We start from the raw sequence: 21,571 nt of genomic DNA, 5'->3' as shown, positions 1-21,571 counted from the left end.
TACGGTCGGGCTCGCGCTCTGTACCACCTTTCGTTGTCCAAAACATTTTTTGTGATCCGAGTCGTAAAATTCTTCGCATTTCCTTTCGCAAAGTGAAAATTTCGTAAGCCAATTCTTTCACATGTAGAGGTTTGACTGTATCTGTTTCCCTATTACCATTCCTTACTGGGTTATTTTTCCCTGTTGGAGCCCTTGAGCTTATAGCAGCCTGCTTTTCCAATTAGGGTTGTAGCTTAGCTAATGCTGATAATAATAATAATAATATGCAGCTTGATGGCATAAAACCTATGACGATTGTTGTGCTTTTTAAAGTTCTTTGTTTAGATGCTGTTTTTATTGTGAATAATCAAGTTTCAGTAGCAATAATTTAGCTCTACTTTTTTTTGCTCTGATGGATATGAGGCCTACTCATGATGTTCAATATTCTGTAGAATTGCGCATGATAGACATTATTCGGTTTGATCATAATTCTTACCTTTATATTAATTAACTTTTATACTTTCGATGGTAATTTTTCTAAGCTATGAAGTTTATGTTGTTAGTAACTGATTATATGTGAAGGTTGTCCAGAGAGTCATTCTCTCGGAGAATCTGTATTTTAACAAAAGTCTTCTGAAGTTTTTTAATGGATATTGTTGAAGGCTGATATTTTATCATTGCTTAATTGTTGATGGTTTGATGAGTTGGAAATGCTAGTGGTTTTAAGAATTTCATGCTTTCTACAAAATTCAAAGGTTAATTAGTTTGAAAATTTATTACTAATCAAGACCTGAAACATGGTAATCTAGACTTAGGATTCATTGCTCTTTTCATGATAGGTTTATTGTGTTTTTTTATATGGAAAATATGGATCTTATTCGAAGATATGATTATGATTTCACAGCTTAGTTTCCTCTAGATCTACGGTTTTCTGAAGGCTTCCTGTTTCTCCTTTTTAAGGAATAGTTAGAATTACTTTACTCCAATGATTACTGGAGGAAAGTATTGAATTTTTATTTAGAATATTTCTAAATATCCAGAGAATCAAGTGGTTTGATAAAATCAATAGCAACCAATAACTAGTTTTTAGTAAAAGTAATAATTTCACTTGTTGGTTTCGAGGGATATTCATCCTAAGGAGACCATTACATCTATGCTTATCTTTTTTGAGACTAATTAAGAGTGGCAAACTTTTAAGAAAATTATGTAAACAGTTACGATCTTCCCATATCAATTCAAAATATCTTCTTTTATTCTTAGGTTTGCAAATATTTATATGGCTTTTGTAAATTTCGGGATTATGATTGCCTTAAAGAAATCTTTAGGGCACTCTAGTTGACAGCTTTGAAGCATCCAGTTTAGGTTAAAGAGATTTTAAATTCTTCCTTTACTTGTTTTTTTGGGAAGGGGTGGTACAGTGTATTTTAAAGTATTTCCTTACAGTAAATTTGATATCCAGTGTGTTCCTTGCTCTATTTGAGTTTGTGAGTAATCTTTGTTTACAGATTTTTTTCAGAAAATTTTCTTTTAAAGATAAATTTTCAATATTAAACTTACCCGATAATCATGTAGCTGTCAACTCTGTTGCCCGACAGAATTCTATGGAGGGATACGCCAGCTATCACAATACTAGAAGGGGGTGTTCTTACCAGCGCCACCTGTGGCCAGGTACTCAAGTACTTCTTGTTGACACCTCCTCAATTATTCCTCTGTCGTGCTTCTGACAAGACGTTCTGGGATACGCTTATGTTCTTGGAGTATTTTCACGACTTTGGTGAAGTATTTCTCTTTGATTTCGGCTGTCGCTTTACTGGAAACTTCTATTTTAGCTTAGTTAGCTTTTGGAATTAATTTGATTAATTTTGGTGACGAAGAGAGTATGAACTCTCGTTCACCTTTCAATGGCCGACCCTTCCCTTAGACGGAAGTGTTGGTGTCTAAGAGAGTATAGACTCTCTTTCTTAATTTTGCTTAACAAAAGTTATAGATTTATTTTATATCTCTCCGCCTCTTATAGGCCTCTTCGATTAACTTCCTTTTATTATAAACTTATTAAAATTAATTTTTATATTTGTTTATATTCGACCTTCCTAATAGTAGGCGGTCTTTTCTTGGTACCGAAGTTAATTATCGTGAGCCCGTCATTTCGGTTTTACCTGTTAACATATTATGCTATTTTAAGGTCTTTGAAAGATTTTCTTTGATAGTCTCGTACTTTTTCAAAGTTGAACTAACGTTTTGTTTGTCTCGGCAGTTGTTGACGTTCAGAACGTTTCAACTTGCACTCTATCGTTACGATAGAGAAAGAATGTTCACGGTTTCACATAGCAGTAAGAGTAACCGTGTCTAGCGTTTTGTTCATTCTTTCTTAACTTAATGGTTTTGATCCTAATAAGGAACTTTTCTTTTTGGGAAATATTTCAGTTTTTTCCTTTAACAATAATATGTTTTAACGATATATATGATTGGGCTCTTCTCTCAGGTTCTAAGTCAAGAGAGAGAGAGAGAGAGAGATAGAGACGGAGGGAGAAAGAGGATAAACGTTTCCCTCAAGCCTGCCAGGCGTACGAGTAACGTCGTTATCGTTTTGCTCTTATCCCTAGTCTCTTTAGGGGAAGAAACTAAACGTTTCTAGAGTGATCTAGTGTTTAGTCTCTTTCCAGCCACTGAATTTTCTTTCATTAGATTTTTCTGTTACATTGTAATTCTGTTTTCGCAATTACTAACTTTTGAGAAGGATAGAATTGCGTGTTTCAGGTACAAACCACTTAAAGTTTCGAGTTCAGTGAAATAAGTGCAAACAGAAATCAAAGTGATAAGTGATTAGTGCAAAGTATGTCAGTGTTATGCGTGAGGGTACTTTTGTGCGCGCCAGTCGTCCTCCCAGTCCGGGACCTCTTGCAAGCTCCCAAGCCCAGGGGAGAAGCAATGTCGAAGGGCAAAAGGGTTCGGCAGGCCTTGATCGGCGCACAGAAGTATCCTCGGTGGTTGTGGGCGTGTCTTACCGAGACCGTCACTCCCACCCGCAGACGATTGAGCCCTTATTTTGCTCGTCTGCAGAAGAGATTTAGAGGAGAAAATAAAGGCAGAGTTACGCTGGTCTCAGGTCTCAAGACCTCTTAAACGTAAAGTCCAGACCTATGCCAGACGTACGAAGTAAAGTTCAACAACCCGGATGCAGTCATTGGGTTAGCTCTGACTCTCCTCAGTCATCAGTTTGTCGGGCTGAGAGTGCGCCTACACTCCCCCCCCCCCCCCTATGCTCGCTCCGCCTGATCGCAGTACCACCTGCCAGGCGTACGATGTTGTGGACTCTACTACAGTCCATGCAAGCACAGCTTTCGGACCTGATGCGTGAGTGTCGTGCTGAGAGTGTTGCACCTCCTCCTCCTCCTGCACCGGTGGTGCACCAACCGCCTGCACCCGTTCAGCCTGTGCTGCACCCGCCTGCACCGGTGGTGCACCAACCGGCTGCACCCGTTCAGCCTGTGCTGCACCCGCCTGCACTCGCTGCACCCAGTCGCAACACCATCTGCCAGGCGTACGATGTTGTGGACTCTACTACAGTCCATGCAAGCACAGCTTTCGGACCTGTTGCGTGAGTGTCGGGCTGAGAGTGTTGCACCTCCACCTGCACCCTTTCAGCCTGTGCTCAACCCGCCTGCACTCGCTGCACCCAGTCGCAGCACCATCTGCCAGGCGTACGATGTTGTGGACTCTACTACAGTCCATGCAAGCACAGCTTTCGGACCTGTTGTGTGAGTGTCGGGCTGAGAGTGTTGCACCTCCCCTGCACCCGTTCAGCCTGTGCTCAACCCGCCTGCACTCGCTGCACCCAGTCGCAGCACCATCTGCCAGGCGTACGATGTTGAACCTCTTTCTGTGTTCGCTGTTCCCAGTGTTGTTCAGCCTCAGCCTTCTTTAAGGCAACCTTCGGTTTGGGATCAGGAGGATTACCCCACTCTTCCTCCTCCTCCCCTGGCTGCTCCACCGGTGGTGCAACTCTCGGTGGAGGTACAACCTCTTCCACCTGTGTGTCAGTCTCCTCAGCTGCTGCACCGAGCTCAACCCGTGCACCCTGATCCTGTGCCTCAGACACCTCTGCTTGCGGGAACTTTACCTTGTTCTGCGCAACCTCGGTCTCTTCACGCTCCACTCATACCACAGGAACAGGAACTTTCTGCACCTTCCACTGTTGTTGTTCCAGCTCGTTCTGACTCTGCTGTTCAGCATACCTTACCTCCATTTTCAAACCATGGCAAAAATATGAATCATGAGTTATGAATGTAAGGTAAACATTATGTTGATTTTTTTAAACCCCATGCAAGCATGCATAAAGCACTCTAGCACTGGTCATGGAATTTCTGAGGAATGTTAAACGCCATGCACACGCTCTGCTTTCCTTACAGCAGGCTCTGCTTACAGCAGGCTCTGCTTACTACATGCTCAGCATTCAGCATGCTCTGCATTCAGCATGCTCTGCATACAACACATGCTCTACATACAGCATGCTCTGCATACAGCATACTCTGCATTCATCATGCTCTGCATACCTTACCGCATGCTTCTCAACATATCTTGGGTTGTTGCCAACTCACTAGACTGTCAAGCAGTTTCATAACGTTGCCTTCTAGTCTGCTGCTTTTGCACCAGTGAACCCTCACTCAGAGAACTTAGCTTTTCTAGGATAAGGTTCCTGTAGATGAGAAAGTTCTTTTCTCCCTCCTTCTGATATTCCCTTGAGGACTCTGTCATTTGGAGGGAGCCTTTAGCTGCATAACCTCTTATGGACTTTTATTTAAGCATAACATGCTTACAGGGAAGGTAATGGTTCCACTTCAGCCGCTAATCCCGTCTGTTACCACACCTGCTCCCATAGACCTTGAGCTGTGTTGCATGACATGCAGTCCAAGCTTAGTCCTTGTTAGAGGATTTTTGTTTACGAAGTCAATGTGTCACGGGGAAGACGTTCAACAACCAACAGAAGGGACTTGTTGTGACGCAGTGCGGCAACCTCAGCAACCCGTTAAGGAGTTGTCTGTACGACCCAGATAGTCTAGACAGATTCGGGTTGTCACTGTACTTCCTCGCTTGCCCATGATTGTCAGTTTACAGACTGTGCAGCAGTATCATGATCTTGTGTCCGGCTCCGTCAGACGACTGGCTTTTAAGAGCTCCCACAAGTCGTCGCTGTCTGGAGATTTTCAAATGGACTATGGATCTGACCAAGGAACTGGGCCTCCTGGTCAATTTTGAGGAGTCTCAGCTCGTTCCATCCCAGACCATTGTTTCCTTGGGTATGGATCTTCAGAGTCGAGCTTTTCGGACTTGTCCGTCGGCCCCAAGGATCTTCCAAGCCCTAGAATGCATCCAGAGCATGCTGAGAAGGAACCGATGCTTAGTCAGGCAGGGGATGAGTCTAACAGGGACACTTTCATCGCTGGCCCTGTTCATCGAGTTAGGGAGACTCCACCTCCGCCCCCTTCAGTATCATCTAGCTGCTCACTGGATAAAGGACATGACGCTAGAGACGGGCTCAGTTCCTGTTTCCGAAGAGATAAGGTCTACTCTAACGTGGTGGAAGAACAGCATTCTTCTCAAGGAAGGTCTACCTTTGGCTGTTCAGACCCCCGACCACCGTCTCTTCTCGGACGCATCGGACACGGGCTGGGGTGCGACACTGGACGGACAGGAATGCTCGGGAACATGGAATCAGGAGCAAAGGACACTTCACATCTATTGCAAGGAGTTGTTGGCAGTTCATCTGGCTTTGATAAACTTCAAGTCCCTCCAGCTTAACAAGGTGGTGGAGGTGAACTCCGACTACACCACAGCCTTGGCTTACATCTCCAAGCAGAGAGGGACTCATTCGAGGAAGTTGTTCAAGATCGCAAGGGACCTCCTCATTTGGTCAAAGATCGAAAGCTCACGCTGGTAACGAGGCTCATTCAGGGCGATATGAATGTCATGGCAGATCGCCTCAGCCGTAAGGGTCAGGTCTTCCCCACAGAGTGGACCCTTCACAAGAATGTTTGCAGCAGACTTTGGGCCCTGTGGGGTCTGCCAACCATAGTTCTATTCGCTACCTCGATGACCAAGAAGCTCCTCTTGTATTGTTCTCCGATTCCAGACCCAGCAGCAGTTCGCGTGGATGCCTTTCTGCTGGATTGGTCCCATCTCAACCTGTATGCATTCCCGCCGTTCAAGATTGTCAACAGGGTACTTCAGAAGTTCGCCTCTCACAAAGGGACACGGTTGACGTTGGTTGCTCCCCTCTGACCCGCGAGAGAAGGGTTCACCGAGGTACTGCAATGGCTGGTCGACGTTCCCAGGACTCTTCCTCCTAGAGTGGACCTTCTGCGTCAACCTCACGTAAAGAAGGTACACCCAAACCTCCACGCTCTTCGTCTGACTGCCTTCAGACTATCGAAAGTCTCTCAAGAACTAGAGGCTTTTCGAAGGAGGCAGCCAGAACGATTGCCAGAGCAAGGACGACATCCACTCTCAGAGTCTATTAGTCTTAATGGGAAGTCTTCCGAAGCTGGTGCAAGGCCAATGCAGTTTTCCTCAACCAGTACCACTGTAACCCAGATTGCTGACTTCCTGTTACATCTAAGGAACGTAAAATCCCTATCAGCTCCTACGATCAAGGGTTACAGAAGTATGTTGGCAGCGGTTTTCCGCCACAGAGGCTTGGATCTTTCCTCCAACAAAGATCTACAGGACCTCCTTAGGTCTTTTGAGACCTCAAAGGAACGTCGGTTGTCCACTCCAGGCTGGAATCTAGACGTGGTCCTAAGGTTCCTAATGTCATCAGGATTTGAACCGTTCCAATCAGCCTCTTTTAAGGACCTCACATTAGAAACTCTTTTCCTCGTGTGCTTAGCAACAGGTAAAAGAGTAAGTGAGATCCACGCCTTCAGCAGGAACATAGGTTTCACATCTGAAACGGCTACATGTTCCTTGCGGCTCGGTTTTTTTGGCTAAAACGAGCTTCCTTCCCGTCCTTGCCCTAAGTCGTTCGAGATCCCAAGCCTGTCCAACATGGTGGGGAACGAACTAGAGAGAGTACTTTGCCCTGTTAGAGCTCTTAAGTACTATTTAAGAAGGTCAAAACCATTACGAGGACAATCAGAAGCCTTATGGTGTGCTATCAAGAAGCCTTCTCTACCAATGTCTAAGAACTCAGTTTCTTACTACATCAGGCTTCTGATTAGAGAAGCAAATTCTCATCTGAAGGAAGAAGACCTTGCTTTGCTGAAGGTAAGGACACATGAAGTGAGAGCTGTGGCTACTTCAGTGGCCTTCAAACAGAACCGTTCTCTGCAGAGTGTTATGGATGCAACCTATTGGAGAAGCAAGTCAGTGTTCGCATCATTCTATCTCAAAGATGTCCAGTCTCTTTACGAGTACTGCTACACCCTGGGTCCATTCGTAGCAACGAATGCAGTAGTAGGCGAGGGCTCAGCCACTACATTCCCATAATTCCATAACTTTTTAACCTTTCTCTTGAATACTTTTTATGGGTTGTTCGGTCGGCTAAGAAGCCTTCCACATCCTTGTTGATTTGGCGGGTGGTCAATTCTTTCTTGAGAAGCGCCGAGGTTAAAGGTTGTGATGAGGTCCTTTAGTATGGGTTGCAGCCCTGTATACTTTAGCACCTTTGGGTTGATTCAGCCTCCAAGAGGAACGCTGCGCTCAGTAAGGAAGACGAACTTAAAAAAGAGACAGAGTAACGGTTCAATTCGACTTCCTTACCAGGTACTTATTATTTCATTATTTGAGATAACTGTTATATGAAATATGGGATACTTAGCTATCCTTTAATCTTGTACACTGGTTTTCACCCACCCCCCTGGGTGTGAATCAGCTACATGATTATCGGGTAAGTTTAATATTGAAAAATGTTATTTTCATTAGTAAAATAAATTTTTGAATATACTTACCCGATAATCATGATTTAATTGACCCTCCCTTCCTCCCCATAGAGAACCAGTGGGACCGAGGAATAATTGAGGAGGTGTCAACAAGAAGTACTTGAGTACCTGGCCACAGGTGGCGCTGGTAAGAACACCCCCTTCTAGTATTGTGATAGCTGGCGTATCCCTCCATAGAATTCTGTCGGGCAACAGAGTTGACAGCTACATGATTATCGGGTAAGTATATTCAAAAATTTATTTTACTAATGAAAATAACATTTTTCGGTCACTTTGGGGTATAAAGGGTTTTCTTAAGTATTCAGGCTTTTATTTTTGGCACTTTCTGTTTGAAAATGTCTTGCAGTTCCCCTTGTTTTAGGAATTTTCTCTGGGAAAAGAGATGGGGTAATGCCTTGATTTACCAAGCTTTTTTTTATTATACTCCTTTGTTTTGATTTGCTTACTCGTAGCACTATGGAATTATTTGAAGTCATCAGTCATAGATTGTGGGGAAATTCAGGCTCTACATTATTTTTTTAGGTCATTTGGGATACTCATAAGTCTATGCAGTAACCTTAGAATCTTGAGTATTCCCTAGTTTGCAGAATTTTTGTACCACACTCTTGTTTATTCAGGTCACCACTTTGTCTATGGAGTTTATTTGGGCGTTATTCCTTTGTCCATCAAGTTATTCATGATCCTCCCTGTTCTTGGAAGTTATTCTGGGCACTCGTCTTCAGTGTTATTTAGGGCACTTCTGTGGAGTTGTCTTTGGCACTCATTGGATTATGAAGTGATCTATAAGTTATTTGGAGCACTACATTGCCTATACAATTGTTTAGAGAAATACTATGTAGAATTATTTCCTACACACCTAGGTTTAAGGAGCTATTTTGTGCGCTCATTCGATTAATTATTTCATGCCACTTATTGTTTTCTTGTTTCTTTTCAAGTAATTGTTTAATTTTTTTTTCTCCAAAAACTCTTGTTATCAATTCTAGTTTTCCTGTCAATTTTACACGTCAGTTATGTGGCATTGCTCCGTGAATTAAGATCTAGTTGACAACATTTTTTTAATTGGTGGATGTAAGACTTATACACATTTCTCATAGCTTTGCTTTTATTTTGGGGGGAGATATTTAAAAGAGAACTTCTATCAATGGAATTCAAGGTATGTTGTTCACATGTAGTACCTAAAGATTTTTTTCCCTATGCTATCTACCAAATGATCATATAACTGGCGAGAGATCTGATTCTTCCCATTTTGTTCTTAAGAAAATATTAAAAGCATAATATTCTGTAAATTTCTTGTCAATTGCTAAGGGAAAACCGTCCACAATAATTAACTTTTGTTTTTCTTTTATTGAAAATAATTTATTCCCCTTTTACAAGTCTATTTTGTAAGGATGAAAACAAACTAGAATACTTCTTTTGATTTATGTTAAATAGAGAGAATAGTATGGTGTCTTGTATTTATTATTCTTAAATATTAGACAATTTGAATCTAAATATTAGTCAATCCTAAATATTACCCATCCTTCCCTTGACCTTTTGTGTTGCTTTGCAACATTGGCATACTCTCTCTCTCTCTCTCTCTCTCTCTCTCTCTCTCTCTCTCTCTCTCTCTCTCTCTCTCTCTCTCTCTCTCAACAGAGAGGCTAGCTAATGAAACACTAGATTAAATGGTAAAGTAGGTATTGAAATATAGGCCAGTGAAGGTCCATTCAACAAGATTATGAAATATCAGTTGAGGAGACTAAAGGTCATAGGATTTAGGTTATTAAAAGACTAGATATGAAATCAAATACTGTATATTATCTCCTTAGGGGCGTAGTGCCATCAGTGTACCTCTGGCAATCCATTGTAGGCATTGCTTAATCGTCTTTGCAATGTTCCTTCTGACCCTACCTGCACTTGCACATTCCTTCTGATCCTATCTGCACTTGTATGTTCCTTTTACCCCTACCTACATTTGCACATTCCTTCTGATCCTATCTGCAATTGCACATTCCTTCTGCCCCTACCTACACTTGCACATTCCTTCTGATCCTATGTGCAATTGCACATTCCTTCTGCCCCTACCTGCACTTGCACATTCCTTCTGATCCTATCTGCAATTGCATGTTCCTTCTGCCCCTACCTACACTTGCACATTCCTCCTGGCCCTACCTATACTTGCACATTTCTTCTAATCCATCCTTTACTTGCATGCTCTTTCTAACTCTACCTGTACTGGCATGTTCCTTCTAACCCTACCTGCACTTGCCCATTCCTTCTGATCTCACCTGCACATTCCTTCTAACCCTACCTGCACTTACACATTCTTCTGATCCCACCTACACTTGCACATTCCTTCTAGCTTAACTCCATTCTTGCATCCTTTCTTCCATTTTCCTGTTCAATCTCTTACTTCTCACTACTATACATTGTAACTGCAGGGGTATCACTCACTTGCAGTTTGGGACAGAATGGTCCCCACAGGTGCCAGTGCTGAGTTTTATAGCCAAAATTCCTAATATAGTTCAATCCTAAATGTATTATGAACTAAGGATGATTGTCAGTGTAAAAGAATATTGGTAAATGAAAGAATAAGCTACAGTCTATTGGTCAATGGAAGTATAAAATATATGTAAGTATAAGAGAAATAAAGAACATATCATGGAACATTGGTGAAATGAAGTAGAGTCCAGCTCATTAGATATTGTGAATGAAAATTAACTCTGAATAAAGATTATTGGTAATTAAAACATAAGTTCAGGTTGATGTTATAGATTTAGCAGAAACATGTATTTTTGATAAGATTTTTGTAAGGTTTTAATAAATAGAAATAAGCTATGGCAGGTATTAAAGTAAACTCCTAAAACTTGTTTTTTTTTTTTTTTTATAAATCACTAACTGTAGATCTATTACTTGAAATAAAAGAATCCAAATGGTATGACTGTTAATTGATATTTGTAAGAATCTTTTGCTAATTAGGAGTTTTAGAAGGTGACCTTAGCAAGCAACTGCTTACTAAAATAGATGAAAATTTCTTGGGTCAATAAAACCTTAGTCTAAAGTGTTTCTGTTTAGGTAAATGGAAGGAGAAGAGTTTAGAATCAAATGATTGTGTAGATAAAAGTGGATTGGTGATTGCATGTGAAATAGATGGGATATAAACTCGATGCATTTTAATGGCCACTCCAATCTATGGAAGCTCTTTTAATTTCCAGGTACTTTAAGTAATCTAGTAATTCTCTCTCTCTCTCTCTCTCTCTCTCTCTCTCTCTCTTTTTTTCTTTTTTTTGGAGCTACATGAATATACCTTGAATAATAACATGCTGTTTTTTAAAGTAATGGGAGATTTTGTACATGTTTTCTAATAAGGATGAATTATGACGTTCCTTTTATATAAACTGGATGCTCACTTACAATTTCAGATCTCCCACTCCCCCTCCTTAATCCTTCCTTATCCCAAATTTGGAAATGTTTATAAAAAAAAAAATCAGATACTCGCCTCATATGGCTGATGTGTTTCCCACTGCCCCCCTCCTCTTTGAGCATCAGCATTTGCCATTTTATTCCTCACCACAAAAAGGGCTAAAGAGTCCATGAGGTAGATCCTGATCTTGACTAGCGTAATCACTTGTTTTTTTAGACTGTTATTTTATTTCCCATGTATAGAACGTGTTCATTCTTTTATTAATGTCTTGAGAGCTGTATCTCAATGTGTTAGGTTGAATATGTTGTACATGTCAAAGGCTGACCTGTGCTGGTAAACATGTTGGACTTTAGACTGCTTATTGATCCAGCTGTCATATCAGTGTAGGTTTTTTCCTGACAGGCAACGTTATGAAAATGTATGTCTGTGTTATGTCATTATTAGCTTGCTCAAAAGTCTCAAATTCTTTAAGTTTGTAATGGTTTATCAAATTTTAGAATTTGGTATAAATGATCTTATTCAAATCAAATATTTCATAATATATTAGATGCTTGCTTTGTAGGAGGTTATTGTCAAATGTGCAGGTTTTGGTACTATCATTTTCATTTCAAGCAAAGTTGTATGCACTTGTGTCAATGACAAAAACATCAAATTTGTTATGAACTGTGTTATGTAAGTAGTGGAAATTCTATCTAATGTAAAAGGATTGTGATTCAATGTGCTCCAGACATGTTTATGCTCTTTTTGAAGTTAATGTCTAATTGATGGTAACTTATTTCAAAATTTGTCATTAAAACTTCAAGTATGATTAAAATGTTAAACATTAATGATAAGTGTACAGTACTTAACGTAATTGTTTCAAGGAGTTAGGTAAGAGGGTAATTTTCAAGTCTTGCATTTCAGAGCTTTTTATTATGGTGAGATACCTGGGCTCTCTGAAAAGGTGCACAGCTCGTTTCATAAATTCCATTTTGTTTCTTGGCTTGTGCTACTTTTGCCTATGACATAAAGGAGGGATAAACTACACTTTAATCATTTTTAGATGAATTGTGTAATAAGTTCTTGAATATGTTGTCGTCGACGTGATAGCTGGCTAGTGTGTGTATGTGTATGTTTGTGCTATTTAAAAGGTGGGGAAATATATCCTACAGCATTTTTGCATGAAGAATAGGTTTATAAATGGTTTGACAAAGAATCTCATCAGGTTTGTGTTTTAAGTGCGAAGTTTTGTGGGTTTAAGACAAGGATTTTTTATTTCCTTATATTATTTGGTCAAGGTATGAAAGTTCCATTTCCATACTTTTACTTTGTTACTTTGCTTACATATCATCATAACGTGTTTAAAGATGCATTGATTTCCGGGTAGATTTTTTTTTGTTAATGTAGTACCGATGTGCAGAAATAGTCCTGTCTTTAAACAGTATCCTTCCTTGAGGAAAATTCATAACATTGTAAGAGACGTATGTGGTATTTTACACCTGCGTAATTCACAATAATTCAAATGTTGTACTTAAAAGTTCATTAATTCCCTAAATATAGATAATTCATAATCTGCTTTACCCATTTTTAATGCCTTAATCTATTTTTATGATTAGGTATCTTAACAACGTACGTAAATTGTAAGATTATTAGGTAATGCATTGGATTGTGGGGAGGTTCATACCCGGCATTTTTTTGTATTGCCACTTTAGCCTTTGTTCGTTTGTTAGATTTCCTGGCCTTTTAGCCAGTGTTTTGTTTAATTTATTAGATAACTGGTATAAATTTATCTTATTTGAAACTAGCGGTAACTTTGACTAGGATTATATTGATTAAAGTACAGTAATTTACACTCATAACGTGGATAGGTATCTAATTAATAACAGACTTTACTCATTATTATTTTAAGAAACTTAAAAGTTGTCATATTGAAAGGGAATAATTTAAAATATTACAGTACAATATTAAAGGTTATGTCTTTCGACGTCGAAATTTAATCTTGCATAAAACAAAGTACTGTACCATCTATTGACCTTGTAATTAATTATTCCTGTACATGCTCCCTTCAAGGATACCATTAGTTTATTTGTTTTCCCATAAGTGGTCATCCAATCTCACTCAGGCTAGAGCAGTTTTAAGTATTAACTTGAGAATTATAAGTTTAGATTAAAATGACTGAAGGAGCTGCAAAAGTAATGAAAATAAAATATGGGAAATTGGATATGTCATAATCTAGACACCCTAGTGTTACATTTTTGTTCCAGAACTCAGTGAAATAGGGTGACTCACAATTAATGCTCTCTCTCTCTCTCTCTCTCTCTCTCTCTCTCTCTCTCTCTCTCTCTCTCTCTCTCTCTCTCTCTCTCTCTCTCTCTCTCTCTGTGATGTCTTAGGTAAAGGAATTGCCATATGTTACTACATCTAAAGGAAAAAAAGTTATTTCCCTACTTTGAGGAGTGTAATATTAATTCTATATGATGGTTCTGCGAACCATATGACTTTTTTAAATGAATTGGATGAATTATTACTTCCGCGAAGGAGGACATGTTTTCACCTCTGTCTATTTGTTTGTCACCAACCTAACCCAAAAAGTTACGGGCGAATTTTGACCAACGTACTACAAATATATTAAAAACGATGTATTCAGGCCGAATATCTCTCTCTCTCTCTCTCTCTCTCTCTCTCTCTCTCTCTCTCTCTCTCTCTCTCTCTCTCTCTCTCTCTCTCTCTCTCTCTCTCTGTGTGTGGAGGTAGTGCCTTCAGTGCACCTCACAAGATTCTATGTAAGCTCCTTCAGGCCCTACTTTACCTGCACTAGCTTTATAGCCTTCAACTTGACCTTCATTCTTGCTGAAGGGCCTAACAAGCCCAACCACTGAGCCTTATTCCTAAATTCAATGTAATCTCCCTCTTAAAAACGTTATTCACAGGATTCCACGTCGAATATTTTTTTAATTTCTTATTGGTAATGAGATTAATTGTTTTTTTTAAGCCACTTTTAATAAGATTGTTATTCATCACACATCAGAATAGATAAGGATTAAGATACAGCAAATTTTTATCCCTGATATCAGTGTCAGATTTGTAACAAGAATTTGCAAGTATTAAATGTTGGGACTTTGCGCTATGAAAGTGTTATGAATTCCATTGCAGGGAATAAGGTATTGTTATGTTAGTGTTGAGTGATTGGTGTGAGATTCTAATGGAGAGAGTTAGGTAGTTCTTTTGTCAAATTCCTATCAATAGAGCATGTTCCAAGGTGGATAAGGCAAGTCCATTTTTTTTTCTTCATCATTGTTCCTTGAAGAAGTTAGACTGAAAAGAGTTTAGTTACAATTTTTTTTCATCTAGAAGGTTATGAAGTAGATATTTCATGCAGAATTAGGGTGGTTTTTGGATTTGGATTTACCTAGCATAGCTTTTAAATTGATTTTATTCAACTGCGAAAAAGTGAAAAATATCCTTTATCCATTCAGCAAGTTCATCACGCAGTCAGTCAGTATATTGACAAGCATCGAAATCGAGTTTCTTTAAAAAAAACTATTTTCCAAGAAAGTAGAATCCTCAGCTTCACTACGAGGAGCATATAAAAGATTTGTTAATTTTGGTTTTTGAAATAGCCCGTTATAATCTTAAAATTGTCAGAGTAGAAATATCCCTTGAAGTTTTAGTATATGCCTAATTATCATACATTTTCTTAGATAAATTTATATTTAGCGTAAATTTTTGTTTTATACTGTATTATATAAAAGATTCTTTGAATAGCAAATGGTTTTCAGAGAGATTTCAGTTTGATGCTTTGCTCTTTATAAGAATATATTATCCTGAAAATAATTAACTTGTATATAAGTTATAATTCCTGGTCCTGTGTTTCTCTATTATGAAAAAGTTTCTGGTTTTTTTTGTCATCATCCGAATTAAAACGTGTATTGAATTCATCATTGTCATTATGTTGATGAACTGCTTGGTATTATACATAATTAAGTATTAATAATCTAAAGATATGTTTCCCGTCATTGGTACTTTTTTCAACTTTACTTTAAGTTTAGGAGCTCAGAGACGTTGATGTTCCAAAAAACACTAAAATCATAACTTTTATTTAATGTCTTCTCATCTTGTAACAGTTTTCAATAGAGAATATCATACTCGGCGAACGTAATCTCCATCTGTCTGTCTCGTGTCTAAGTGCATTCTAGTAACTATAAAAAATTTCATTTTAAACATCATTTCTGATCGGTTTAATCTAAGGAAAAAATCCAGAAAGCATAAGATTATTTAAATTACTATAGTTTGCTTGATCATTACTATTTTCACTGTAACTTTAGATACACAGGACCTGCGTAAAATCCGTAATAAATGATAAATAATCATCTTTGATTATTGGCTGAGGATACCTTAGTTAAGGAATATATGCTTGTAATGTACAGTATAGTAAAGGATTGTAAGCCGAGGATAATAAGATGAGGAGTATATTATGAATAATTATAAGATGATGATAATATATTAAGGGCTTATGTGCTGAGGACAGTGTACTGTAGTAAGGAATTATAAGCTGACGATATGAGCTGAGGATAGTATTCAGTGGGGTTGACTTTATTTCACTCTATAGATGTATAAGAAATGCTCATATTTCTAGGAGTATGGTATAGTTTTGGGGTATTGGTTGTAGGGTTAAGTTTGTTATTAGGAGTTATATTAACTTTTAATTAGTTTCATTAGCTTTATTAAGTGTTTCAGGTTAAACTCACTTTCCAGGGTTAGCATTTGAGAACTTTATTGCACAGCTAAAGTGATTTAGGTGTCCACGTGTAAGGTGAATGCGTACTTCGGTCCGATCTGACTGTCTGCTGGGAGGAGTAGCAATGATAGTCAGGGCAGTAGCCTTGCACGTCTCTTCTTTTTTACCCGACTCAATCATATACATTAAATGGCACGAGTCAGGGAGGCAACCTGGCATTTGTGAATCTTGTCTGCTTTTCATCGAGCTTCATGTGTCTGTAGTAATGGATTATTTTGAAATTGCACTAAGACCTGAAAATGACTTCAACTTTTTAGCTTTTTTCTAGCCATTTTCCATTCTAGAAATATTAATTTTTTTCTTGTCTAAGTGTATAGTTTCATGATTAACTAAAGAGTTAACACAACTCTAAAATCACTGTAGCCTGTCTTATAGTAATGTAAATGACATAAATATTTTACCATTTAACTAAAGAAGAGCTCCAAACTTTTCCTGAAGCCATTGAATTACAATCCTGATATCATTGTTTGTAAAATTATCAATAAAACAAAAAAAAAAAAAAGGAAAAGGAAAGCATTCAAGGGCCTAGTAACATTGTTTCCTCAGAAGAAAACTTTGCAATAAGTATTTGGTTACTAGGTGGGAAAGGGGATGGCCTTGGTGGGCTTTCCTTTTCCTCCTTTTTTTATTAATAATTTTACCTCTATGAGAGAAAGCAATGCTTACTTAACACAGTCATGGTATATATAACTTCTAATGCTGAGCTTCAAACTCGCCAACAGTTGTTCGAAAAAGAAAATGACCATTGACTGGGACAGCAAAGAAAAGATGTTTTGTCATTCTGTGCACTATTGGATGAAGGATGATTCACCAGAGGCTTTCTTTGTCAAATAGCAAACTTAATGCTTGACAAAACGTTACATTTTCTTTGATTCTATGGTGTTTGAAGCTTTCAGAAAATGGGTTTCAGGAATCTGATGCATTATGTCATTGACTTCATAGTGTTAGATTTCAGTTTTGAAATCTGTCATGTTTGACATTCAATCTTCTACAATAAAAGTTTAACAAATTTCCTGTTTTTCTTTAGCTTTATTGTTAAGCTTTTTAAAGTAAATATTTAGGTATACTTTCGTACCTAAAATTTTAATTTAATAGCTTCAACATTGAACAAGAGGCTTTTGAAGCATTTGAACTAATGGAAATAAAACCATTATCCATTATGGTAACTTTATGATAACTTTACTCAGGAAAAAAATCTATTTGACAGACTTTGTGTATCTTGTAACACTGGTACTGCTGCTCTCAGCCACCACTTGGGGGTGAACAAACTCTGTATATGGGAAATCACTAAGTCTAAATAGACAATTGGCTAGTTAGGAGCAAGGACTATTTCATGAGGCTTTTGGTCAACTTTTCACAGGGAATAAGGCATTTTCTGGTACTATAAGGGGTAGGGGGGCCGTGTAGGGAGAACACTCTGTCATATGAGGTATAATAAAGGGAGAGTACTTTGGGTCATTATATTTCCGTTTTTATTTTAATTTTCATTTCAAATTTTTTGTGTACCTAGGAAGCTACTTGAAAAGCAATATATTTCATATGCATTTTATTTCGAAGATGTTACAATGTTTGAGTTTGACAAATATCTTCAACAGTTTCATCATTTTCATGGCTTACTAAAAATATGATAGTAGGGACTACTTGATAAGGTCTATTGCATAATTGTAATTGGTATCAACAAAAAATACTTGAAGATACAAGAGCTTGATTCTTGAATGAGATAATTAAAGCCAAATTGGTGACATTCAACTGCAAATAATACTACGTATATTGAAAAAGTGAAGGTAGATGGCCGAGCATTTTGACGTCAATAATGAGGCGTTACTGACTAATGAAGTCATATCCTAGGGTCATTATAGTCGGAGCTACAAATGTTTAACTTGTAATACTAAATGCAAGATATCTGAAGTTATTTAGAATCAAATTCTTTCATAACAGAAAGGACTGGACTTAAAAATCCTGTGGTTAATCAATGTGGGTTAATTCATTTATATCCCCATGACCAATGGTGAGGTGAAACCTCAGATTTTGCTCATTTTCAAAATTGAAAATAGCTGAATAAACTATTACAAGAAATACTTTAATTAACCTATAGAGGCTGTCTATCACTGCCATTCTATCAATAACAATGTAAGCCTGAGCAAAATAGGATCTTATGGAAGGAGTTAATTGAACAAAGGCTGTTTAGTGTCTGTCTCTCACATATGACTAGTCAAATTTCTATCTTTGTTTTGAGAAATTATAAAAAAATTTAAGCTTTAACATTTCACATGAGTGATATTAAGAATTAACCACAACTTGCTAAACCTCAGGATTGCTAAACTTGATACGTATCATTTCCGTTAGGGATGGAGAAGTTGTTTCTAATTAGATATTCAAATATCTTGCAATGAATATTATGAATAAACCATTTCCAGCTCTGACTATAATAAACCTAGAATACGACTAAAGTAGTCAGTAGTGCCCATATTATCAACAACAAAATGCTGGGCCATCTACCATTACTTATTCACAACATACGTAGTCATACTACTAGAAGTAGTGTCACTTTTTTGCCATAAATTATCATTTAGGATCCCTGCTCTTGCATCTTCAAGTATATTTGTGCATAACAATATTTCTTATACAATTGACATTTTTGAATATTGCCGGTTATTTACAACAATATATTTGAAATAATCAGTCTGATCAATGCATTGTCAAGAATTATACAAGCATCTCATCTCCACTCAATCAAGTTTAATGATAAATACTTATATCTAATAAAATGGTAAATGACAAAACAGTATTTTATTATACAGTATATAAAAAGCAACTGGTTTTAAGCATTTGATATCTCCTTAACTTTTTTTTCAATTCATATTATTTATATGAAGTTACATCAGATTCGTAAAAGCAACTCTACCTATGAAATCACTTTTAAGGTTTAAAGGATACTATCTTCATTTCCATTCCAATTGAAATTTTCAACCACATTAACCTTTAAATTTGTAAATGTTATCACTTTTAAAGTACTAGATTTCAAGATAATCATTTAAAATCCTACATTGAAAGATATCTCGCAGGCATTCTCTAATTTGTTTCAAGAAGCTGTTTTTCTCTGAGCTTCCCTAAAGGTAATTATTCCTGTCCTAAAAATAATTTATCACGAACTAATTATTTTCCTGACCTAGGCAGTGCCTTAGGTGCAAATTCCTAAATACATTTAAGTTTAACCTACATATCAGGAACCACATGACAGCGCATTCTCTTTACAAAATGTGAATCTTGACCCTTATATTAGCTTAACTACTCCTTTAAGCTGCCCAGGAATAGTATTAAAATTCTACATTAAAACCAGTCTTAGAACACCTACTTTTAAGTAAGAAATATTCCATTAATTTTTATTTAAAATACTTCACTAATGGTTTTCTTCTAACATAACTCAAATTAATTTACTATAACTTGCATAAAACGTTTCAATATACAGTATATTTAATTTTTAAAATTTTCCAAACTATAACTGTTGTTAACTATATAGAGTATTTTCTAGACTAGAGCACGAGGCAATTAATTGCATCTTTTGTATGAAGAATATGCAAAGCTTGAAACCAGTAGACAAGAGATTTTCTTTTTAATAGCAATTTTGTCATTTTACTATTTTGAAACAAATTCCTGTTCACAAGATTGAAAAAAAAAAATAAGCTCTTTCACTGCAAACAAGATTTTGAATGTTATATGTGACCCGAATAATTGAAATGTTGATATTTTGGAAAAATCAATTTAAAGAAAATTGCTAAAATATTTTTTTTGACAAAGTTTCAAATCAATCTGAACTTATTTACAAACGGGTATATTATTTATTGTGGATATAACCTTTTAATTCCAGAGAGATAATCATATTAGCCTTCTAGTGCTCAGCAATACTACCAAAGACCTTAAATACAGTGATTTCCTTTACATTTATTCAATCATTCTATTTAAAATTCCTTCCTTCCCGTTGCACAAAATAAATGGATTAGTCACTTGCACAATACGTAAAGATATCTAATAAATAAAAAGCAGAATCTTTCAAGAGCATACATATTTCTCCCTTTCCTTAACTGAAAAGCAGAAAATAATTCTAGTACAAGGGCTTTACATGAAAGTTTAAGCAGAATAAAGTTATTCAATATTACAAGAGGGATGGAAATAGGAAGCATACAGTATTTTGAAATATATGTCCAATTGTCAATTAGTAATTATTTTACTTTTCTAATACATTTATGATACCAATATCTATACACAATTTAATTGATGGAATATAAGCTAGTCTTCCTGCCCTACCCAACAAAAAAAGTGACTGAACAGCACTGGCAAGCTGTGGTTAATTAGAAAGATTTCTTTTGTACAATGGCTACCTTAAGCATACCTGCTTATAACTTCTAAGAGAACATGGCCTACTATAGATTTGACGCTGTGTTGAAGACAATTTAATGACATTGCTAATAATTGGATGATACTCTCAGAGATGAAATGATATTCATAGAGTTAAAATAATTAGTGGAGGTTATATTCCTATGCAATTAATGTTTAAATATGCTGATTATAGAATGAATTTGAATCAATTGCTAAAAATATTATTAATATTTTCACTTCAGTTACATTTGATTAACTTGTTTACAGTATTCACAATTCTACAAATGATACAATCTAGAAATATGTTAAGAGGTCCAGAGAAAATTGACATTTGATTAAACAGTTTGTTAATGAAAATTGAAAACATAAACAGCAAACACCTAAGGAAGAAGTCCTTCCACATTTGTTGGTCTTGATTGTTAATGTTAAATTTCCTCCTTTTTCAAAAACATTTACAATTATACACAATATAAAACCAATAAATTTAACAATACCTATTATAATTCTGGATAACTATTCTAAGAGGTAATAGGAATCGACCATCAGTAAACTCGAATTTGCCACCTAGTTTGAAAGAAACTACCGGTAATCAAATGATTGTGCTTGTTTAATATAAAATAATAAGGAAATTGCAACCTGAATTTTAATTTGAAAGTCAAAGCAGCTCATAAATGCAGATCTGGACCCAATTTTAAAGTTAAATTTTGAACACTTAGAACTTACATGAAAAAAATACCATCACGTGTATTCTTTAACGGAAAGATGCATAGAATAAAAAAAAAACTTGCTAAAAATAACTTTATATGCAATGACTTAGAAAAGATTAACAACTAATAAAATACTACTAGACTAAGTAAAGGTTAATAGCTTTATTAATTAAATTCACGGGTTCCAAAAATAAAGACTGATAAAATTGAAACAATCTGCTAATGTCGTTGTTATAAAATGTTTCAATACTTATTTACTGTAACTTACTCATTTTTTATCTTGCGTTAGCGATTGCTATTGAACCTAAGGGATATAAAGGAGTGACAATTGTAACACAACCTACGAAAATAAGAGAAAAATTTGATGACAGAAGGGCCGATTCAGTTGAGA

The sequence above is a fragment of the Palaemon carinicauda genome, chromosome 11 (assembly GCF_036898095.1).
Source record: "Palaemon carinicauda isolate YSFRI2023 chromosome 11, ASM3689809v2, whole genome shotgun sequence".
NCBI lineage: Eukaryota > Metazoa > Arthropoda > Malacostraca > Decapoda > Palaemonidae > Palaemon > Palaemon carinicauda.
Note: the sequence above shows the minus strand (reverse complement) of the source record.